This window comes from Rhipicephalus microplus, unplaced genomic scaffold (genome assembly GCF_043290135.1).
Source record: "Rhipicephalus microplus isolate Deutch F79 unplaced genomic scaffold, USDA_Rmic scaffold_14, whole genome shotgun sequence".
Lineage (NCBI taxonomy): Eukaryota > Metazoa > Arthropoda > Arachnida > Ixodida > Ixodidae > Rhipicephalus > Rhipicephalus microplus.
In genome coordinates, this window is record NW_027464587.1 from 6,556,951 (window position 1) to 6,578,900 (window position 21,950).

Here is a 21,950-nt window from a genome sequence, read left to right on the forward strand (position 1 = left end):
GTGGCGCAATTGGCTAGCGCGATCGGCTATTAACCGAAAAGTTGCAGGTTCCAGCCCTCCCGGGTGGGGTGTGTTGCTTTTTTCTTTGCGCTGATAGCTTTGAAGATATGTTCTGATGGTGGTGAGAGTGGAGCACGAATGTCTCCATGGCGTAATTGGCTAGCGCGATCGGCTGCTAACCGAAAGGTTTGACGTTCGAGCCCACCCAGTGGTGGTGCGGTGCTTTTTTTTTCTTTGGGCTGATAGCTTTGAAGATATGTTCTGATGGTGGTGAGAGTGGAGCACGACTGTCTGCGTGGCGCAATTGGCTAGCGTGATCGGCTGTTAACCGAAACGTTGGAGGTTCGAGCCCACTCGTTGGTGGTGCGGCGCTTTTTTTTCTTTGGGCTGATAGCTTTGAAGATATGTTCTGATGGTGATGAGAGGGGAGCAAGACTGTCTCCGTGGCGCAATGGGCTAGCGCGATCGGCTGTTAACCGAAAGGTTGGAGTTTCGAGCTCTCCCGGGAAGGGTATGTTGCTTTTTTTCTTTGCGCTGATAGCTTTGAAGGTATGTTCTGACGGTGGTGAGAGTGAAGCACGACTGTCTCCGTGGCGCAATTGGCTAGCGCGATCGGCTGTTAACCGAAAGGTTGGAGGTTCGACCCCACCCGCTGGTGGTGCGGCGCTTTTTTTTCTGTGGGCTGATAGCTTTAAAGATATGTTCTGATGGTGGTGAGAGAGGAGCAGGACTGTCTCCATGGCGCAATTGGCTAGCGCGATCGGCTGTTAACCATAAGGTCGGAGTTTCGAGCCCACCCGGTGGTGGTGCGGCGCTTTTTTTTCTTTGGGCTGATAGCTTTGAAGATATGTTCTGATGGTGGTGAGAGTGGAGCAGGACTGTCTCCGTGGCGCAATTGGCTAGCACGATCGGCTGTTAACCGAAAGGTTGGAGGTTCGAGCCCACCCGGTGGTGGGGCGGCGCTTTTTTTTCTTTGGGCTGATAGCCTTTAAGATATGTTCTGATGGTGGTGAGAGTAGAGCAGGACTGTCTCCGTGGCGCAATTGGCTGGCGAGATCGGCTGTTAACCGAAAGGTTGGAGGTTCGAGCCCTCCCGGGTGGGGTGTGTTGCTTTTTTCATTGCGCTGATAGCTTTGACGATATGTTCTGATGGTGGTGAGAGTGGAGCACAATTGTCTCCGTAGCGCAATTGGCTAGCGCGATCGGCTGTTAACCGAAAGGTTGGAGGTTCGAGCCCTCCCGGGAGCGGTGTGTTGCTTTTTTCTTTGCGCTGATAGCTTTGAAGATATATACTGATGGTGGTGACAGCGGAGCATGACTGTCTCCGTGGCGCAATTGGCTAGCGCGATCGGCTGGTAACCGAAATGTTGGAGGTTCGAGCCCACCCGGTGGTGGTGCGGCGCTTTTTTTTCTTTGGGCTGATAGCTTTGAAGATATGTTCTGATGGTGGTGAGAGGGGAGCAAGACTGTCTCCGTGGCGCAATGGGCTAGCGCGATCGGCTGTTAACCGAAAGGTTGGAGTTTCGAGCTCTCCCGGGAGGGGTTTGTTGCTTTTTTCATTGCGCTGATAGCTTTGAAGGTATGATCTGACGGTGGTGAGATTGGAGCACGACTGTCTCCGTGGCGCAATTGGCTAGCGTGATCGGCTGTTAACCGAAAGATTGGAGGTTCGAGCCCACCCGGTGGTGGTGTGGCGCTTTTTTTTCTGTGGGCTGATAGCTTTGAAGATATGTTCTGATGGTGGTGAGAGTGGAGCAGGACTGTCTCCGTGGCGCAATTGGCTAGCGCGATCGGCTGTTAACAAAAAGGTCGGAGGTTCGAGCCCACCCGGTGGTGGTGTGGCGCTTTTTTTTATTTGGGCTGTTAGCTTTGAAGATATGTTCTGATGGTGGTGAGAGTGGAGCAGGACTGTCTCTGTGGCGCAATTGGCTAGCGTGATCGGCTGTTAACCAAAATGTTGGAGGTTCGAGCCCACCCGGTGGTGGTGCGGCGCTTTTTTTTCTTTAGGCTGATAGCTTTGAAGATATGTTCTGATGGTGGTGAGTGGGGAGCAAGACTATCTCCGTGGCGCAATGGGCTAGCGCGATCGCCTGTTAACTAAATGGTTGGAGTTTCGAGCTCTGCCGGGAGGGGTGTGTTGTTTTTTCATTGCGCTGATAGCTTTGAAGGTATGATCTGGCGGTGGTGAGATTGGAGCACGACTGTCTCCGTGGTGCAATTGGCTAGCGCGATCGGCTGTTAACCGAAAGGTTGTACGTTCGAGCCCACCCGGTGGTGGTGCGGCGCTTTTTTTCTGTGGGCTGATAGCTTTCAAGATATGTTCTGATGGTGGTGAGAGTGGAGCACGACTGTCTCCGTGGCGCAATTGGCTAGCGCGATCGGCTGTTAACCGAAAGGTTGGACGTTCCAGCCCACCCGGTGGTGGTGCGGCGCTTTTTTTCTGTGGGCTGATAGCTTTGAAGATATGTTCTGATGGTGGTGGGAGTAGAGCAGGACTGTCTCCGTAGGCGCAATTGGCTAGCGCGATCGGCTGTTAACCGAAAGGTTGGAGTTACGAGCCCTCCCGGGAGTGGTGTGTTGCTTCTTTTCTTTGCGCCGATAGCTTTGAAGATATGTTCTGATGGTGGTGAGAGTGGAGCAGGACTGTCTCCGTGGCGCAGTTCGCTAGCGCGATCGGCTGTTAACCGAAAGGTTGGAGGTTCGAGCCCACCCGGTGGTGGTGCGGCGCTTTTTTTTCTTTGGGCTGATAGCTTTGAAGATATGTTGTGATGGTGGTGAGAGTGGAGCAGGATAGTTTACGTGGCGCAATTGGCTAGCGCGATCGGCTGTTAACCGAAACTCAAGAGGTTCGAGCCCACCCGGTGGTGGTGTGGCGCTTTTTTTCTGTGGGCTGATAGCTTTGAAGATATGTTCTGATGGTGGTGAGAGTGGAGCAGGACTGTCTCCGTGGCGCAATTGGCTAGCGCGATCGGCTGTTAACCATAAGGTCGGAGGTTCGAGCCCACCCGGTGGTGGTGCGGCGCATTTTTTTCTTTGGGCTGATAGCTTTGAAGATATGTTCTGATGGTGGTTAGAGTGGAGCAGGACTGTCTCCGTGGCGCAATTGGCTAGCGCGATCGGCTGTTAACCATAAGGTCGGAGGTTCGAGCCCACCCGGTGGTGGTGCGGCGCTTTTTTTTCTTTGGGCTGATAGCTTTGAAGATATGTTCTGATGGTGGTGAGAGTGGAGCAGGACTGTCTCTGTGGCGCATTGGCTAGCGTGATCGGCTGTTAACCAAAATGTTGGAGGTTCGAGCCCACCCGATGGTGGTGCGGCGCTTTCTTTTCTGTGGGCTGATAGCTTTGAAGATATGTTCTGATGGTGGTGAGAGTGGAGCAGGACTGTCTCCGTGGCGCAATTGGCTAGCGCGATCGGCTGTTAACCGAAAGGTTGGAGTTTCGAGCTCTCCCGGGAGGGGTTTGTCGCTTTTTTCATTGCGCTGATGGCTTTGAAGGTATGTTCTGATGGTGGTGAGAGTGGAGCTGGACTGTCTCCGTGGCGCAATTGGCTTGCGCGATCGGCTGTTAACCGAAAGTTTGGAGGTTCGAGCCCACACGGTGGTGGTGCGGCGCTTTTTTTTCTTTGCGCTCATAGCTTTGAAGATATGTTCTGATGGTGGTGAGAGTAGAGCAAGACTGTCTCCATGGCGCATTGGGCTAGCGCGATAGGCTATTAACCGAAATGTTGGAGGTTTGAGCCCACCCGGTGGTGGTGTGTTGCTTTTTTCTGTGGGCTGATAGCTTTGAAGATATGTTCTGATGGTGGTGAGAGTGGAGCAGGACTGTCTCCGTGGCGCAATTGGCTAGCGCGATCGGCTGTTAACCGAAAGGTTGGAGTTTCGAGCTCTCCCGGGAGGGGTTTGTCGCTTTTTTCATTGCGCTGATGGCTTTGAAGGTATGTTCTGATGGTGGTGAGAGTGGAGCTGGACTGTCTCCGTGGCGCAATTGGCTTGCGCGATCGGCTGTTAACCGAAAGTTTGGAGGTTCGAGCCCACCCGGTGGTGGTGCGGAGCTTTTTTTGTTTCCGCTGATAGCTTTGAAGATATGTTCTGATGGTGGTGAGAGTGGAGCACAATTGTCTCCGTAGCGCAATTGGCTAGCGCGATCGGCTGTTAACCGAAAGGTTGGAGGCTCGAGCCCTCCCGGGAGTGGTGTGTTGCTTTTTTCTTTGCGCTGATAGCTTTGAAGATATATACTGATGGTGGTGACAGTGGAGCATGACTGTCTCCGTGGCGCAATTGGCTAGCGCGATCGGCTGGTAACCGAAAGGTTGGAGGTTCGAGCCCACCCGGTGGTGGTGCGGCGCTTTTTTTTTTTGGGCTGATAGCTTTGAAGATATGTTCTGACGGTGGTTAGAGGGGAGCAGGACTCTCTCCGTGGCGCAATTGGCTAGCGCGATTGGTTGTTAACCGAAAGGTTGGAGGTTCGAGCCCACCCGGTGGTGGTGCGGCGCTTTTTTTCCTTTGGGCTGATAGCTTTGAAGATAAGTTCTGGTGTGGTGAGAGTGGAGCAGGAATGTGTCCGTGGCGCATTGGGCTAGCGCAATCGGCTGTTAACCGAAAAGTTGGAGGTTCGAGCCCACCCGGTGGTTGTGCGGCGCTTTTTTTTCTGTGGGCTGATAGCTCTAAGATATGTTCTGATGGTGGTGAGAGTGGAGCAGGACTGTCTCCATGGCGCAATTGGCTAGCGTGATCGGCTGTTAACCGAAAAGTTGGAGTTTCGAGCCCTCACGGGAGTGGTGTGTTGCTTTTTTCCTTGCGGTAATAGCTTTGAAGATATGTTCTGATGGCTGTGAGAGTGGAGCAGGACTGTCTTCGTGGCGCAATTGGCTAGCGCGATCGGCTATTAACCGAAAAGTTGGAGGTTCCAGCCCTCCCGGGTGGGGTGTGTTGCTTTTTTCTTTCCGCTGATAGCTTTGAAGATATGTTCTGATGGTGGTGAGAGTGGAGCACTAATGTCTCCATGGCGCAATTGGCTAGCGCGATCGGCTGCTAACCGAAAGGTTGGAGGTTCGAGCCCACACAGCGGTGGTGCGGCGTTTTTTTTTCTTTGGGCTGATAGCTTTGAACATATGTTCTGATGGTGGTGAGAGGGGAGCAAGACTGTCTCCGTGGCGCAATGGGCTAGCGCGATCGGCTGTTAACCGAAAGGTTGGAGTTTCGAGCTCTCCCGGGAGGGGTTTGTTGCTTGTTTCATTGCGCTGATAGCTTTGAAGGTATGATCTGACGGTGGTGAGATTGGAGCACGACTGTCTCCGTGGCGCAATTGGCTAGCGCGATCGGCTGTTAACCAAAGGGTCGGAGGTTCGAGCCCACCCGGTGGTGGTGTGGCGCTTTTTTTTATTTGGGCTGTTAGCTTTGAAGATATGTTCTGATGGTGGTGAGAGTGGAGCAGAACTGTCTCTGTGGCGCAATTGGCTAGCGTGATCGGCTGTTAACCAAAATGTTGGAGGTTCGAGCCCACCCGGTGGTGGTGCGGCGCTTTTTTTCTTTAGGCTGATAGCTTTGAAGATATGTTCTGATGGTGGTGAGTGGGGAGCAAGACTATCTCCGTGGCGCAATGGGCTAGCGCGATCGCCTGTTAACTAAATGGTTGGAGTTTCGAGCTCTGCCGGGAGGGGTGTGTTGTTTTTTCATTGCGCTGATAGCTTTGAAGGTATGATCTGGCGGTGGTGAGATTGGAGCACGACTGTCTCCGTGGCGCAATTGGCTAGCGCGATCGGCTGTTAACCGAAAGGTTGGAGGTTCGAGCCCACCCGGTGGTGGTGTGGCGCTTTTTTTTATTTGGGCTGTTAGCTTTGAAGATATGTTCTGATGGTGGTGAGAGTGGAGCAGGACTGTCTCTGTGGCGCAATTGGCTAGCGTGATCGGCTGTTAACCAAAATGTTGGAGGTTCGAGCCCACCCGGTGGTGGTGCGGCGCTTTTTTTTCTTTAGGCTGATAGCTTTGAAGATATGTTCTGATGGTGGTGAGTGGGGAGCAAGACTATCTCCGTGGCGCAATGGGCTAGCGCGATCGCCTGTTAACTAAATGGTTGGAGTTTCGAGCTCTGCCGGGAGGGGTGTGTTGTTTTTTCATTGCGCTGATAGCTTTGAAGGTATGATCTGGCGGTGGTGAGATTGGAGCACGACTGTCTCCGTGGTGCAATTGGCTAGCGCGATCGGCTGTTAACCGAAAGGTTGGACGTTCGAGCCCACCCGGTGGTGGTGCGGCGCTTTTTTTCTGTGGGCTGATAGCTTTCAAGATATGTTCTGATGGTGGTGAGAGTGGAGCACGACTGTCTCCGTGGCGCAATTGGCTAGCGCGATCGGCTGGTAACCGAAAGGTTGGACGTTCCAGCCCACCCGGTGGTGGTGCGGCGCTTTTTTTCTGTGGGCTGATAGCTTTGAAGATATGTTCTGATGGTGGTGGGAGTAGAGCTGGACTGTCTCCGTAGGCGCAATTGGCTAGCGCGATCGGCTGTTAACCGAAAGGTTGGAGTTACGAGCCCTCCCGGGAGTGGTGTGTTGCTTCTTTTCTTTGCGCCGATAGCTTTGAAGATATGTTCTGATGGTGGTGAGAGTGGAGCAGGACTGTCTCCGTGGCGCAGTTCGCTAGCGCGATCGGCTGTTAACCGAAAGGTTGGAGGTTCGAGCCCACCCGGTGGTGGTGCGGCGCTTTTTTTTCTTTGTGCTGATAGCTTTGAAGATATGTTCTGATGGTGGTGAGGATGGAGCAGGACTGTCTCCGTGGCGCAATTGGCTAGCGCGATTGGCTGTTAACCGAAACGTTGGAGGTTCGAGCCTACCCGGTGGTGGTGCGGTGCTTTTTTTTCTTTGGGCTGATAGCTTTGAAGATATGTTGTGATGGTGGTGAGAGTGGAGCAGGATAGTTTACGTGGCGCAATTGGCTAGCGCGATCGGCTGTTAACCGAAACGCAAGAGGTTCGAGCCCACCCGGTGGTGGTGTGGCGCTTTTTTTTCTGTGGGCTGATAGCTTTGAAGATATGTTCTGATGGTGGTGAGAGTGGAGCAGGACTGTCTCCGTGGCGCAATTGGCTAGCGCGATCGGCTGTTAACCATAAGGTCGGAGGTTCGAGCCCACCCGGTGGTGGTGCGGCGCATTTTTTTCTTTGGGCTGATAGCTTTGAAGATATGTTCTGATGGTGGTTAGAGTGGAGCAGGACTGTCTCCGTGGCGCAATTGGCTAGCGCGATCGGCTGTTAACCATAAGGTCGGAGGTTCGAGCCCACCCGGTGGTGGTGCGGCGCTTTTTTTTCTTTGGGCTGATAGCTTTGAAGATATGTTCTGATGGTGGTGAGAGTGGAGCAGGACTGTCTCTGTGGCGCATTGGCTAGCGTGATCGGCTGTTAACCAAAATGTTGGAGGTTCGAGCCCACCCGATGGTGGTGCGGCGCTTTCTTTTCTGTGGGCTGATAGCTTTGAAGATATGTTCTGATGGTGGTGAGAGTGGAGCAGGACTGTCTCCGTGGCGCAATTGGCTAGCGCGATCGGCTGTTAACCGAAAGGTTGGAGTTTCGAGCTCTCCCGGGAGGGGTTTGTCGCTTTTTTCATTGCGCTGATGGCTTTGAAGGTATGTTCTGATGGTGTTGAGAGTGGAGCTGGACTGTCTCCGTGGCGCAATTGGCTTGCGCGATCGGCTGTTAACCGAAAGTTTGGAGGTTCGAGCCCACACGGTGGTGGTGCGGCGCTTTTTTTTCTTTGCGCTCATAGCTTTGAAGATATGTTCTGATGGTGGTGAGAGTAGAGCAAGACTGTCTCCATGGCGCATTGGGCTAGCGCGATAGGCTATTAACCGAAATGTTGGAGGTTTGAGCCCACCCGGTGGTGGTGCGGCGCTTTTTTTGTTTCCGCTGATAGCTTTGAAGATATGTTCTGATGGTGGTGAGAGTGGAGCAAGACTGTCTTCTTGGCGCAATGGGCTAGCGCGATCGGCTGTTAACCGAAAGGTTGGAGTTTTGAGCCCTCCCGGGAGTGGTGTGTTGCTTTTTTTCTTTGCGGTAATAGCTTTGAAGATATGTTTTGATGGTGGTGAGAGTGGAGTAGGACTGTCTTCGTGGCGCAATTGGCTAGCGCGATCGGCTGTTATCCGAAAGGATGGAGGTTTGAGCCCACCCGGTGGTGGTGCGGCGCTTTTTTTTTCTTTGGGGTGATAGCTCTGAAGAAATGGTCTGACGGTAGTGAGAGTGGAGCACGACTGTCTCTGTTGCGCAATTGGCTAGCGCGATCGGCTGTTAACCGAAAGGTTGGAGGTTCGAGCCCTCCCGGGTGGGGTGTGTTGCTTTTTTCATTGCACTGATAGCTTTGAAGATATGTTCTGATGGTGGTGAGAGTGGATGGAGCACAATTGTCTCCGTAGCGCAATTGGCTAGCGCGATCGGCTGTTAACCGAAAGGTTGGAGGCTCGAGCCCTCCCGGGAGTGGTGTGTTGCTTTTTTCTTTGCGCTGATAGCTTTGAAGATATATACTGATGGTGGTGACAGTGGAGCATGACTGTCTCCGTGGCGCAATTGGCTAGCGCGATCGGCTGGTAACCGAAAGGTTGGAGGTTCGAGCCCACCCGGTGGTGGTGCGGCGCTTTTTTTTCTTTGGGCTGATAGCTTTGAAGATATGTTCTGACGGTGGTTAGAGGGGAGCAGGACTCTCTCCGTGGCGCAATTGGCTAGCGCGATTGGTTGTTAACCGAAAGGTTGGAGGTTCGAGCCCACCCGGTGGTGGTGCGGCGCTTTTTTTCCTTTGGGCTGATAGCTTTGAAGATAAGTTCTGGTGTGGTGAGAGTGGAGCAGGAATGTGTCCGTGGCGCATTGGGCTAGCGCAATCGGCTGTTAACCGAAAAGTTTGAGGTTCGAGCCCACCCGGTGGTTGTGCGGCGCTTTTTTTTCTGTGGGCTGATAGCTCTAAGATATGTTCTGATGGTGGTGAGAGTGGAGCAGGACTGTCTCCATGGCGCAATTGGCTAGCGTGATCGGCTGTTAACCGAAAAGTTGGAGTTTCGAGCCCTCACGGGAGTGGTGTGTTGCTTTTTTCCTTGCGATAATAGCTTTGAAGATATGTTCTGATGGTGGTGAGAGTGGAGCAGGACTGTCTTCGTGGCGCAATTGGCTAGCGCGATCGGCTATTAACCGAAAAGTTGGAGGTTCCAGCCCTCCCGGGTGGGGTGTGTTGCTTTTTTCTTTGCGCTGATAGCTTTGAAGATATGTTCTGATGGTGGTGAGAGTGGAGCACTAATGTCTCCATGGCGCAATTGGCTAGCGCGATCGGCTGCTAACCGAAAGGTTGGAGGTTCGAGCCCACCCAGCGGTGGTGCGGCGCTTTTTTTTCTTTGGGCTGATAGCTTTGAAGATATGTTCTGATGGTGGTGAGAGGGGAGCAAGACTGTCTCCGTGGCGCAATGGGCTAGCGCGATCGGCTGTTAACCGAAAGGTTGGAGTTTCGAGCTCTCCCGGGAGGGGTTTGTTGCTTTTTTCATTGCGCTGATAGCTTTGAAGGTATGATCTGACGGTGGTGAGATTGGAGCACGACTGTCTCCGTGGCGCAATTGGCTAGCGTGATCGGGTGTTAACCGAAAGATTGGAGGTTCGAGCCCACCCGGTGGTGGTGTGGCGCTTTTTTTTCTGTGGGCTGATAGCTTTGAAGATATGTTCTGATGGTGGTGAGAGTGGAGCAGGACTGTCTCCGTGGCGCAATTGGCTAGCGCGATCGGCTGTTAACCAAAGGGTCGGAGGTTCGAGCCCACCCGGTGGTGGTGTGGCGCTTTTTTTTATTTGGGCTGTTAGCTTTGAAGATATGTTCTGATGGTGGTGAGAGTGGAGCAGAACTGTCTCTGTGGCGCAATTGGCTAGCGTGATCGGCTGTTAACCAAAATGTTGGAGGTTCGAGCCCACCCGGTGGTGGTGCGGCGCTTTTTTTTCTTTAGGCTGATAGCTTTGAAGATATGTTCTGATGGTGGTGAGTGGGGAGCAAGACTATCTCCGTGGCGCAATGGGCTAGCGCGATCGCCTGTTAACTAAATGGTTGGAGTTTCGAGCTCTGCCGGGAGGGGTGTGTTGTTTTTTCATTGCGCTGATAGCTTTGAAGGTATGATCTGGCGGTGGTGAGATTGGAGCACGACTGTCTCCGTGGCGCAATTGGCTAGCGCGATCGGCTGTTAACCGAAAGTTTGGACGTTCGAGCCCACCCGGTGGTGGTGCGTCGCTTTTTTTCTGTGGGCTGATAGCTTTCAAGATATGTTCTGATGGTGGTGAGAGTGGAGCACGACTGTCTCCGTGGCGCAATTGGCTAGCGCGATCGGCTGTTAACCGAAAGGTTGGACGTTCCAGCCCACCCGGTGGTGGTGCGGCGCTTTTTTTCTGTGGGCTGATAGCTTTGAAGATATGTTCTGATGGTGGTGAGAGTGGAGCACGACTGTCTCCGTGGCGCAATTGGCTAGCGCAATCGGCTGTTAACCGAAAGGTTGGAGGTTCGAGCCCACCCGGTGGTGGTGCGGTGCTTTTTTTTCTTTGGGCTGATAGCTTTGAAGATATGTTCTGATGGAGGTGAGAGTAGAGCAGGACTGTCTCCGTAGGCGCAATTGGCTAGCGCGATCGGCTGTTAACCGAAAGGTTGGAGTTACGAGCCCTCCCGGGATTGGTGTGTTGCTTCTTTTCTTTGCGCCGATAGCTTTGAAGATATGTTCTGATGGTGGTGAGAATGGAGCAGGACTGTCTCCGTGGCGCAGTTCGCTAGCGCGATCGGCTGTTAACCGAAAGGTTGGAGGTTCGAGCCCACCCGGTGGTGGTGCGGCGCTTTTTTTTCTTTGTGCTGATAGCTTTGAAGATATGTTCTGATGGTGGTGAGGTTGGAGCAGGACTGTCTCCGTGGCGCAATTGGCTAGCGCGATTGGCTGTTAACCGAAACGTTGGAGGTTCGAGCCTACCCGGTGGTGGTGCGGTGCTTTTTTTTCTTTGGGCTGATAGCTTTGAAGATATGTTGTGATGGTGGTGAGAGTGGAGCAGGACTGTCTACGTGGCGCAATTGGCTAGCGCGATCGGCTGTTAACCGACACGCAAGAGGTTCGAGCCCACCCGGTGGTGGTGTGGCGCTTTTTTTTCTGTGGGCTGATAGCTTTGAAGATATGTTCTGATAATGGTGAGAGTGGAGCAGGACTGTCTCCGTGGCGCAATTGGCTAGCGCGATCGGCTGTTAACCATATGGTCGGAGGTTCGAGCCCACCCGGTGGTGGTGCGGCGCTTTTTTTCTTTGGGCTGATAGCTTTGAAGATATGTTCTGATGGCGGTGAGAGTGGAGCAGGACTGTCTCTGTGGCGCAATTGGCTAGCGTGATCGGCTGTTAACCAAAATGTTGGAGGTTCGAGCCCACCCGGTGGTGGTGCGGCGCTTTTTTTTCTTTGGGCTGATAGCTTTGAAGATATGTTCTGATGGTGGTGAGTGGGGAGCAAGACTGTCTCCGTGGCGCAATGGGCTAGCGCGATCGTCTGTTAACTGAATGGTTGGAGTTTCGAGCTCTGCGGGAGGGGTGTGTTGCTTTTTTCATTGCGCTGATAGCTTTGAAGGTATGATCTGACGGTGGTGAGATTGGAGCACGACTGTCTCCGTGGCGCAATTGGCTAGCGCGATCGGCTGTTAACCGAAAGGTTGGAGGTTCGAGCCCTCCCGGGAGTGGTGTGTTGCTTTTTTCTTTGCGCTGATAGCTTTGAAGATATGTTCTGATGGTGGTGACAGCGAGCATGACTGTCTCCGTGGCGCAATTGGCTAGGGCGATCGGCTGTTAACCGAGAGGTTGGAGGTTCGAGCCCACCCGATGGTGGTGCGGCGCTTTTTTTTCTTTGGGCTGATAGCTTTGAAGATATGTTCTGATGGTGGTGAGAGGGGAGCAAGACTGTCTCCGTGGCGCAATGGGCCAGCGCAATTGGCTGTTAACCGAAAGGTTGGAGTTTCGAGCTCTCCCGGGAGGGGTTTGTCGCTTTTTTCATTGCGCTGATAGCTTTGAAGGTATGTTCTGATGGTGGTGAGAGTGGAGCTGGACTGTCTCCATGGCGCAATTAGCTTGCGCGATCGGCTGTTAACCGAAAGTTTCGAGGCTCGAGCCCACACGGTGGTGGTGCGGCGCTTTTTTTCTTTGCGATCATAGCTTTGAAGATATGTTCTGATGGTGGTGAGAGTAGAGCAAGACTGTCTCCATGGCGCATTGGGCTAGCGCGATAGGCTGTTAACCGAAGGGTTGGAGGTTTGAGCCCACCCGGTGGTGGTGCGGCGCTTTTTTTGTTTCCGCTGATAGCTTTGAAGATATGTTCTGATGGTGGTGAGAGTGGAGCAAGACTGTCTTCTTGGCGCAATGGGCTAGCGCGATCGGCTGTTAACCGAAAGGATGGAGTTTTGAGCCCTCCCGGGAGTGGTGTGATGCTTTTTTCTTTGCGGTAATAGCTTTGAAGATATGTTTTGATGGTGGTGAGAGTGGAGTAGGACTGTCTTCGTGGCGCAATTGGCTAGCGCGATCGGCTGTTATCCGAAAGGTTGGAGGTTTGAGCCCACCCGGTGGTGGTGCGGCGCTTTTTTTTTTCTTTGGGGTGATAGCTCTGAAGAAATGGTCTGACGGTAGTGAGAGTGGAGCACGACTGTCTCTGTTGCGCAATTGGCTAGCGCGATCGGCTGTTAACCGAAAGGTTGGAGGTTCGAGCCCTCCCGGGTGGGGTGTGTTGCTTTTTTCATTGCACTGATAGCTTTGAAGATATGTTCTGATGGTGGTGAGAGTGGAGCACGACTGTCTTCTTGGCGCAATGGGCTAGCGCGATCGGCTGTTAACCGAAAGGATGGAGTTTCGAGCCCTCACGGGAGTGGTGTGTTGCTTTTTTCCTTGCGGTAATAGCTTTGAAGATATGTTCTGATGGTGGTGAGAGTGGAGCAGGACTGTCTTCGTGGCGCAATTGGCTAGCGCGATCGGCTATTAACCGAAAAGTTGGAGGTTCCAGCCCTCCCGGGTGGGGTGTGTTGCTTTTTTCTTTGCGCTGATAGCTTTGAAGATATGTTCTGATGGTGGTGAGAGTGGAGCACGAATGTCTCCATGGCGCAATTGGCTAGCGCGATCGGCTGCTAACCGAAAGGTTGGAGGTTCGAGCCCACCCAGCGGTGGTGCGGCGCTTTTTTTTCTTTGGGCTGATAGCTTTGAAGATATGTTCTGATGGTGGTGAGAGGGGAGCAAGACTGTCTCCGTGGCGCAATGGGCTAGCGCGATCGGCTGTTAACCAAAAGGTTGGAGTTTCGAGCTCTCCCGGGAGGGGTTTGTTGCTTTTTTCATTGCGCTGATAGCTTTGAAGGTATGATCTGACGGTGGTGAGATTGGAGCACGACTGTCTCCGTGGCGCAATTGGCTAGCGTGATCGGGTGTTAACCGAAAGATTGGAGGTTCGAGCCCACCCGGTGGTGGTGTGGCGCTTTTTTTTCTGTGGGCTGATAGCTTTGAAGATATGTTCTGATGGTGGTGAGAGTGGAGCAGGACTGTCTCCGTGGCGCAATTGGCTAGCGCGATCGGCTGTTAACCAAAAGGTCGGAGGTTCGAGCCCACCCGGTGGTGGTGTGGCGCTTTTTTTTATTTGGGCTGTTAGCTTTGAAGATATGTTCTGATGGTGGTGAGAGTGGATCAGAACTGTCTCTGTGGCGCAAATGGCTAGCGTGATCGGCTGTTAACCAAAATGTTGGAGGTTCGAGCCCACCCGGTGGTGGTGCGGCGCTTTTTTTTCTTTAGGCTGATAGCTTTGAAGATATGTTCTGATGGTGGTGAGTGGGGAGCAAGACTATCTCCGTGGCGCAATGGGCTAGCGCGATCGCCTGTTAACTAAATGGTTGGAGTTTCGAGCTCTGCCGGGAGGGGTGTGTTGTTTTTTCATTGCGCTGATAGCTTTGAAGGTATGATCTGGCGGTGGTGAGATTGGAGCACGACTGTCTCCGTGGCGCAATTGGCTAGCGCGATCGGCTGTTAACCGAAAGGTTGGACGTTCGAGCCCACCCGGTGGTGGTGCGGCGCTTTTTTTCTGTGGGCTGATAGCTTTCAAGATATGTTCTGATGGTGGTGAGAGTGGAGCACGACTGTCTCCGTGGCGCAATTGGCTAGCGCGATCGGCTGTTAACCGAAAGGTTGGACGTTCCAGCCCACCCGGTGGTGGTGCAGCGCTTTTTTTCTGTGGGCTGATAGCTTTGAAGATATGTTCTGATGGTGGTGAGAGTGGAACACGACTGTCTCTGTGGCGCAATTGGCTAGCGCAATCGGCTGTTAACCGAAAGGTTGGAGGTTCGAGCCCACCCGGTGGTGGTGCGGTGCTTTTTTTTCTTTGGGCTGATAGCTTTGAAGATATGTTCTGATGGTGGTGAGAGTAGAGCAGGACTGTCTCCGTAGGCGCAATTGGCTAGCGCGATCGGCTGTTAACCGAAAGGTTGAAGTTACGAGCCCTCCCGGGATTGGTGTGTTGCTTCTTTTCTTTGCGCCGATAGCTTTGAAGATATGTTCTGATGGTGGTGAGAATGGAGCAGGACTGTCTCCGTGGCACAGTTCGCTAGCGCGATCGGCTGTTAACCGAAAGGTTGGAGGTTCGAGCCCACCCGGTGGTGGTGCGGCGCTTTTTTTTCTTTGTGCTGATAGCTTTGAAGATATGTTCTGATGGTGGTGAGGTTGGAGCAGGACTGTCTCCGTGGCGCAATTGGCTAGCGCGATTGGCTGTTAACCGAAACGTTGAGGTTCGAGCCTACCCGGTGGTGGTGCGGTGCTTTTTTTTCTTTTGGCTGATAGCTTTGAAGATATGTTGTGATGGTGGTGAGAGTGGAGCAGGACTGTCTACGTGGCGCAATTGGCTAGCGCGATCGGCTGTTAACCGACACGCAAGAGGTTCGAGCCCACCCGGTGGTGGTGTGGCGCTTTTTTTTCTGTGGGCTGATAGCTTTGAAGATATGTTCTGATAATGGTGAGAGTGGAGCAGGACTGTCTCTGTGGCGCAATTGGCTAGCGCGATCGGCTGTTAACCATATGGTTGGAGGTTCGAGCCCACCCGGTGGTGGTGCGGCGCTTTTTTTCTTTCGGCTGATAGCTTTGAAGATATGTTCTGATGGCGGTGAGAGTGGAGCAGGACTGTCTCTGTGGCGCAATTGGCTAGCGTGATCGGCTGTTAACCAAAATGTTGGAGGTTCGAGCCCACCCGGCGGTGGTGGGGCGCTTTTTTTTCTTTGGGCTGATAGCTTTGAAGATATGTTCTGATGGTGGTGAGTGGGGAGCAAGACTGTCTCCGTGGCGCAATGGGCTAGCGCGATCGTCTGTTAACTGAATGGTTGGAGTTTCGAGCTCTGCCGGGAGGGGTGTGTTGCTTTTTTCATTGCGCTGATAGCTTTGAAGGTATGATCTGACGGTGGTGAGATTGGAGCACGACTGTCTCCGTGGCGCAATTGGCTAGCGCGATCGGCTGTTAACCGAAAGGTTGGAGGTTCGAGCCCTCCCGGGAGTGGTGTGTTGCTTTTTTCTTTGCGCTGATAGCTTTGAAGATATGTTCTGATGGTGGTGACAGCGAGCATGACTGTCTCCGTGGCGCAATTGGCTAGCGCGATCGGCTGTTAACCGAGAGGTTGGAGGTTCGAGCCCACCCGATGGTGGTGCGGCGCTTTTTTTTCTTTGGGCTGATAGCTTTGAAGATATGTTCTGATGGTGGTGAGAGGGGAGCAAGACTGTCTCCGTGGCGCAATGGGCCAGCGCAATTGGCTGTTAACCGAAAGGTTGGAGTTTCGAGCTCTCCCGGGAGGGGTTTGTCGCTTTTTTCATTGCGCTGATAGCTTTGAAGGTATGTTCTGATGGTGGTGAGAGTGGAGATGGCTGTCTCCATGGCGCAATTAGCTTGCGCGATCGGCTGTTAACCGAAAGTTTCGAGGCTCGAGCCCACACGGTGGTGGTGCGGCGCTTTTTTTTCTTTGCGCTCATAGCTTTGAAGATATGTTCTGATGGTGGTGAGAGTAGAGCAAGACTGTCTCCATGGCGCATTGGGCTAGCGCGATAGGCTGTTAACCGAAAGGTTGGAGGTTTGAGCCCACCCGGTGGTGGTGCGGCGCTTTTTTTGTTTCCGCTGATAGCTTTGAAGATATGTTCTGATGGTGGTGAGAGTGGAGCAAGACTGTCTTCTTGGCGCAATGGGCTAGCGCGATCGGCTGTTAACCGAAAGGATGGAGTTTTGAGCCCTCCCGGGAGTGGTGTGTTGCTTTTTTCTTTGCGGTAATAGCTTTGAAGATATGTTTTGATGGTGGTGAGAGTGGAGTAGGACTGTCTTCGTGGCGCAATTGGCTAGCGCGATCGGCTGTTATCCGAAAGGTTGGAGGTTTGAGCCCACCCGGTGGTGGTGCGGCGCTTTTTTTTTCTTTGGGGTGATAGCTCTGAAGAAATGGTCTGACGGTAGTGAGAGTGGAGCACGACTGTCTCTGTTGCGCAATTGGCTAGCGCGATCGGCTGTTAACCGAAAGGTTGGAGGTTCGAGCCCTCCCGGGTGGAGTGTGTTGCTTTTTTCATTGCACTGATAGCTTTGAAGATATGTTCTGATGGTGGTGAGAGTGGAGCACGACTGTCTCCGTGGCGCAATTGGCTAGCGCAATCGGCTGTTAACCGAAAGGTTGGAGGTTCGAGCCCACCCGGTGGTGGTGCGGTGCTTTTTTTTCTTTGGGCTGATAGCTTTGAAGATATGTTCTGATGGTGGTGAGAGTAGAGCAGGACTGTCTCCGTAGGCGCAATTGGCTAGCGCGATCGGCTGTTAACCGAAAGGTTGGAGTTACGAGCCCTCCCGGGAGTGGTGTGTTGCTTTTTTCATTGCACTGATAGCTTTGAAGATATTTTCTGATGGTGGTGAGAGTGGAGCACAATTGTCTCCGTAGCGCAATTGGCTAGCGCGATCGGCTGTTAACCGAAAGGTTGGAGGCTCGAGCCCTCCCGGGAGTGGTGTGTTGCTTTTTTCTTTGCGCTGATAGCTTTGAAGATATATACTGATGGTGGTGACAGTGGAGCATGACTGTCTCCGTGGCGCAATTGGCTAGCGCGATCGGCTGGTAACCGAAAGGTTGGAGGTTCGAGCCCACCCGGTGGTGGTGCGGCGCTTTTTTTTCTTTGGGCTGATAGCTTTGAAGATATGTTCTGACGGTGGTTAGAGGGGAGCAGGACTCTCTCCGTGGCGCAATTGGCTAGCGCGATTGGTTGTTAACCGAAAGGTTGGAGGTTCGAGCCCACCCGGTGGTGGTGCGGCGCTTTTTTTCCTTTGGGCTGATAGCTTTGAAGATAAGTTCTGGTGTGGTGAGAGTGGAGCAGGAATGTGTCCGTGGCGCATTGGGCTAGCGCAATCGGCTGTTAACCGAAAAGTTGGAGGTTCGAGCCCACCCGGTGGTTGTGCGGCGCTTTTTTTTCTGTGGGCTGATAGCTCTAAGATATGTTCTGATGGTGGTGAGAGTGGAGCAGGACTGTCTCCATGGCGCAATTGGCTAGCGTGATCGGCTGTTAACCGAAAAGTTGGAGTTTCGAGCCCTCACGGGAGTGGTGTGTTGCTTTTTTCCTTGCGGTAATAGCTTTGAAGATATGTTCTGATGGTGGTGAGAGTGGAGCAGGACTGTCTTCGTGGCGCAATTGGCTAGCGCGATCGGCTATTAACCGAAAAGTTGGAGGTTCCAGCCCTCCCGGGTGGGGTGTGTTGCTTTTTTCTTTGCGCTGATAGCTTTGAAGATATGTTCTGATGGTGGTGAGAGTGGAGCACTAATGTCTCCATGGCGCAATTGGCTAGCGCGATCGGCTGCTAACCGAAAGGTTGGAGGTTCGAGCCCACCCAGCGGTGGTGCGGCGCTTTTTTTTCTTTGGGCTGATAGCTTTGAAGATATGTTCTGATGGTGGTGAGAGGGGAGCAAGACTGTCTCCGTGGCGCAATGGGCTAGCGCGATCGGCTGTTAACCGAAAGGTTGGAGTTTCGAGCTCTCCCGGGAGGGGTTTGTTGCTTTTTTCATTGCGCTGATAGCTTTGAAGGTATGATCTGACGGTGGTGAGATTGGAGCACGACTGTCTCCGTGGCGCAATTGGCTAGCGTGATCGGGTGTTAACCGAAAGATTGGAGGTTCGAGCCCACCCGGTGGTGATGTGGCGCTTTTTTTTCTGTGGGCTGATAGCTTTGAAGATATGTTCTGATGGTGGTGAGAGTGGAGCAGGACTGTCTCCGTGGCGCAATTGGCTAGCGCGATCGGCTGTTAACCAAAGGGTCGGAGGTTCGAGCCCACCCGGTGGTGGTGTGGTGCTTTTTTTTATTTGGGCTGTTAGCTTTGAAGATATGTTCTGATGGTGGTGAGAGTGGAGCAGAACTGTCTCTGTGGCGCAATTGGCTAGCGTGATCGGCTGTTAACCAAAATGTTTGAGGTTCGAGCCCACCCGGTGGTGGTGCGGCGCTTTTTTTTCTTTAGGCTGATAGCTTTGAAGATATGTTCTGATGGTGGTGAGTGGGGAGCAAGACTATCTCCGTGGCGCAATGGGCTAGCGCGATCGCCTGTTAACTAAATGGTTGGAGTTTCGAGCTCTGCCGGGAGGGGTGTGTTGTTTTTTCATTGCGCTGATAGCTTTGAAGGTATGATCTGGCGGTGGTGAGATTGGAGCACGACTGTCTCCGTGGCGCAATTGGCTAGCGCGATCGGCTGTTAACCGAAATGTTGGACGTTCGAGCCCACCCGGTGGTGGTGCGTCGCTTTTTTTCTGTGGGCTGATAGCTTTCAAGATATGTTCTGATGGTGGTGAGAGTGGAGCACGACTGTCTCCGTGGCGCAATTGGCTAGCGCGATCGGCTGTTAACCGAAAGGTTGGACGTTCCAGCCCACCCGGTGGTGGTGCGGCGCTTTTTTTCTGTGGGCTGATAGCTTTGAAGATATGTTCTGATGGTGGTGAGAGTGGAGCACGACTGTCTCCGTGGCGCAATTGGCTAGCGCAATCGGCTGTTAACCGAAAGGTTGGAGGTTCGAGCCCACCCGGTGGTGGTGCGGTGCTTTTTTTTCTTTGGGCTGATAGCTTTGAAGATATGTTCTGATGGTGGTGAGAGTAGAGCAGGACTGTCTCCGTAGGCGCAATTGGCTAGCGCGATCGGCTGTTAACCGAAAGGTTGGAGTTACGAGCCCTCCCGGGATTGGTGTGTTGCTTCTTTTCTTTGCGCCGATAGCTTTGAAGATATGTTCTGATGGTGGTGAGAATGGAGCAGGACTGTCTCCGTGGCGCAGTTCGCTAGCGCGATCGGCTGTTAACCGAAAGGTTGGAGGTTCGAGCCCACCCGGTGGTGGTGCGGCGCTTTTTTTTTCTTTGTGCTGATAGCTTTGAAGATATGTTCTGATGGTGGTGAGGTTGGAGCAGGACTGTCTCCGTGGCGCAATTGGCTAGCGCGATTGGCTGTTAACCGAAACGTTGGAGGTTCGAGCCTACCCGGTGGTGGTGCGGTGCTTTTTTTTCTTTGGGCTGATAGCTTTGAAGATATGTTGTGATGGTGGTGAGAGTGGAGCAGGACTGTCTACGTGGCGCAATTGGCTAGCGCGATCGGCTGTTAACCGACACGCAAGAGGTTCGAGCCCACCCGGTGGTGGTGTGGCGCTTTTTTTTCTGTGGGCTGATAGCTTTGAAGATATGTTCTGATAATGGTGAGAGTGGAGCAGGACTGTCTCCGTGGCGCAATTGGCTAGCGCGATCGGCTGTTAACCATATGGTCGGAGGTTCGAGCCCACCCGGTGGTGGTGCGGCGCTTTTTTTCTTTGGGCTGATAGCTTTGAAGATATGTTCTGATGGCGGTGAGAGTGGAGCAGGACTGTCTCTGTGGCGCAATTGGCTAGCGTGATCGGCTGTTAACCAAAATGTTGGAGGTTCGAGCCCACCCGGTGGTGGTGCGGCGCTTTTTTTTCTTTGGGCTGATAGCTTTGAAAATATGTTCTGATGGTGGTGAGTGGGGAGCAAGACTGTCTCCGTGGCGCAATGGGCTAGCGCGATCGTCTGTTAACTGAATGGTTGGAGTTTCGAGCTCTGCCGGGAGGGGTGTGTTGCTTTTTTCATTGCGCTGATAGCTTTGAAGGTATGATCTGACGGTGGTGAGATTGGAGCACGACTGTCTCCGTGGCGCAATTGGCTAGCGCGATCGGCTGTTAACCGAAAGGTTGGAGGTTCGAGCCCTCCCGGGGGTGGTGTGTTGCTTTTTTCTTTGCGCTGATAGCTTTGAAGATATGTTCTGATGGTGGTGACAGCGAGCATGACTGTCTCCGTGGCGCAATTGGCTAGCGCGATCGGCTGTTAACCGAGAGGTTGGAGGTTCGAGCCCACCCGATGGTGGTGCGGCGCTTTTTTTTCTTTGGGCTGATAGCTTTGAAGATATGTTCTGATGGTGGTGAGAGGGGAGCAAGACTGTCTCCGTGGCGCAATGGGCCAGCGCAATTGGCTGTTAACCGAAAGGTTGGAGTTTCGAGCTCTCCCGGGAGGGGTTTGTCGCTTTTTTCATTGCGCTGATAGCTTTGAAGGTATGTTCTGATGGTGGTGAGAGTGGAGCTGGCTGTCTCCATGGCGCAATTAGCTTGCGCGATCGGCTGTTAACCGAAAGTTTCGAGGCTCGAGCCCACACGGTGGTGGTGCGGCGCTTTTTGTTCTTTGCGCTCATAGCTTAGAAGATATGTTCTGATGGTGGTGAGAGTAGAGCAAGACTGTCTCCATGGCGCATTGGGCTAGCGCGATAGGCTGTTAACCGAAAGGTTGGAGGTTTGAGCCCACCCGGTGGTGGTGCGGCGCTTTTTTTGTTTCCGCTGATAGCTTTGAAGATATGTTCTGATGGTGGTGAGAGTGGAGCAAGACTGTCTTCTTGGCGCAATGGGCTAGCGCGATCGGCTGTTAACCGAAAGGATGGAGTTTTGAGCCCTCCCGGGAGTGGTGTGTTGCTTTTTTCTTTGCGGTAATAGCTTTGAAGATATGTTTTGATGGTGGTGAGAGTGGAGTAGGACTGTCTTCGTGGCGCAATTGGCTAGCGCGATCGGCTGTTATCCGAAAGGTTGGAGGTTTGAGCCCACCCGGTGGTGGTGCGGCGCTTTTTTTTTTCTTTGGGGTGATAGCTCTGAAGAAATGGTCTGACGGTAGTGAGAGTGGAGCACGACTGTCTCCGTGGCGCAATTGGCTAGCGCAATCGGCTGTTAACCGAAAGGTTGGAGGTTCGAGCCCACCCGGTGGTGGTGCGGTGCTTTTTTTTCTTTGGGCTGATAGCTTTGAAGATATGTTCTGATGGTGGTGAGAGTAGAGCAGGACTGTCTCCGTAGGCGCAATTGGCTAGCGCGATCGGCTGTTAACCGAAAGGTTGGAGTTACGAGCCCTCCCGGGAGTGGTGTGTTGCTTTTTTCATTGCACTGATAGCTTTGAAGATATGTTCTGATGGTGGTGAGAGTGGAGCAGGACTGTTTCCGTGGCGCAGTTCGCTAGCGCGATCGGCTGTTAACCGAAAGGTTTGAGGTTCGAGCCCACCCGGTGGTGGTGTGGCGCTTTTTTTTCTTTGTGCTGATAGCTTTGAAGATATGTTCTGATGGTGGTGAGGATGGAGCAGGACTGTCTCCGTGGCGCAATTGGCTAGCGCGATTGGCTGTTAACCGAAACGTTGGAGGTTCGAGCCTACCCGGTGGTGGTGCGGTGCTTTTTTTTCTTTGGGCTGATAGCTTTGAAGATATGTTGTGATGGTGGTGAGAGTGGAGCAGGACTGTTTACGTGGCGCAATTGGCTAGCGCGATCGGCTGTTAACCGAAACGCAAGAGGTTCGAGCCCACCCGGTGGTGGTGTGGCGCTTTTTTTTCTGTGGGCTGATAGCTTTGAAGATATGTTCTGATGGTGGTGAGAGTGGAGCAGGACTGTCTCCGTGGCGCAATTGGCTAGCGCG

General features: G+C 53.0%; 2 non-coding genes across 2 annotated transcripts; both read left to right on the forward strand.

The window, feature by feature from the left end:
* Window positions 1-1,174: 1,174 nt before the first annotated feature.
* TRNAN-GUU (transfer RNA asparagine (anticodon GUU)) lies at window positions 1,175-1,248 on the forward strand. The gene has a single exon. It is a non-coding gene; the product is annotated as a tRNA-Asn (tRNA).
* Window positions 1,249-20,155: 18,907 nt separating this feature from the next.
* TRNAN-GUU (transfer RNA asparagine (anticodon GUU)) lies at window positions 20,156-20,229 on the forward strand. Its single transcript has one exon. It is a non-coding gene; the product is annotated as a tRNA-Asn (tRNA).
* Window positions 20,230-21,950: the final 1,721 nt, after the last annotated feature.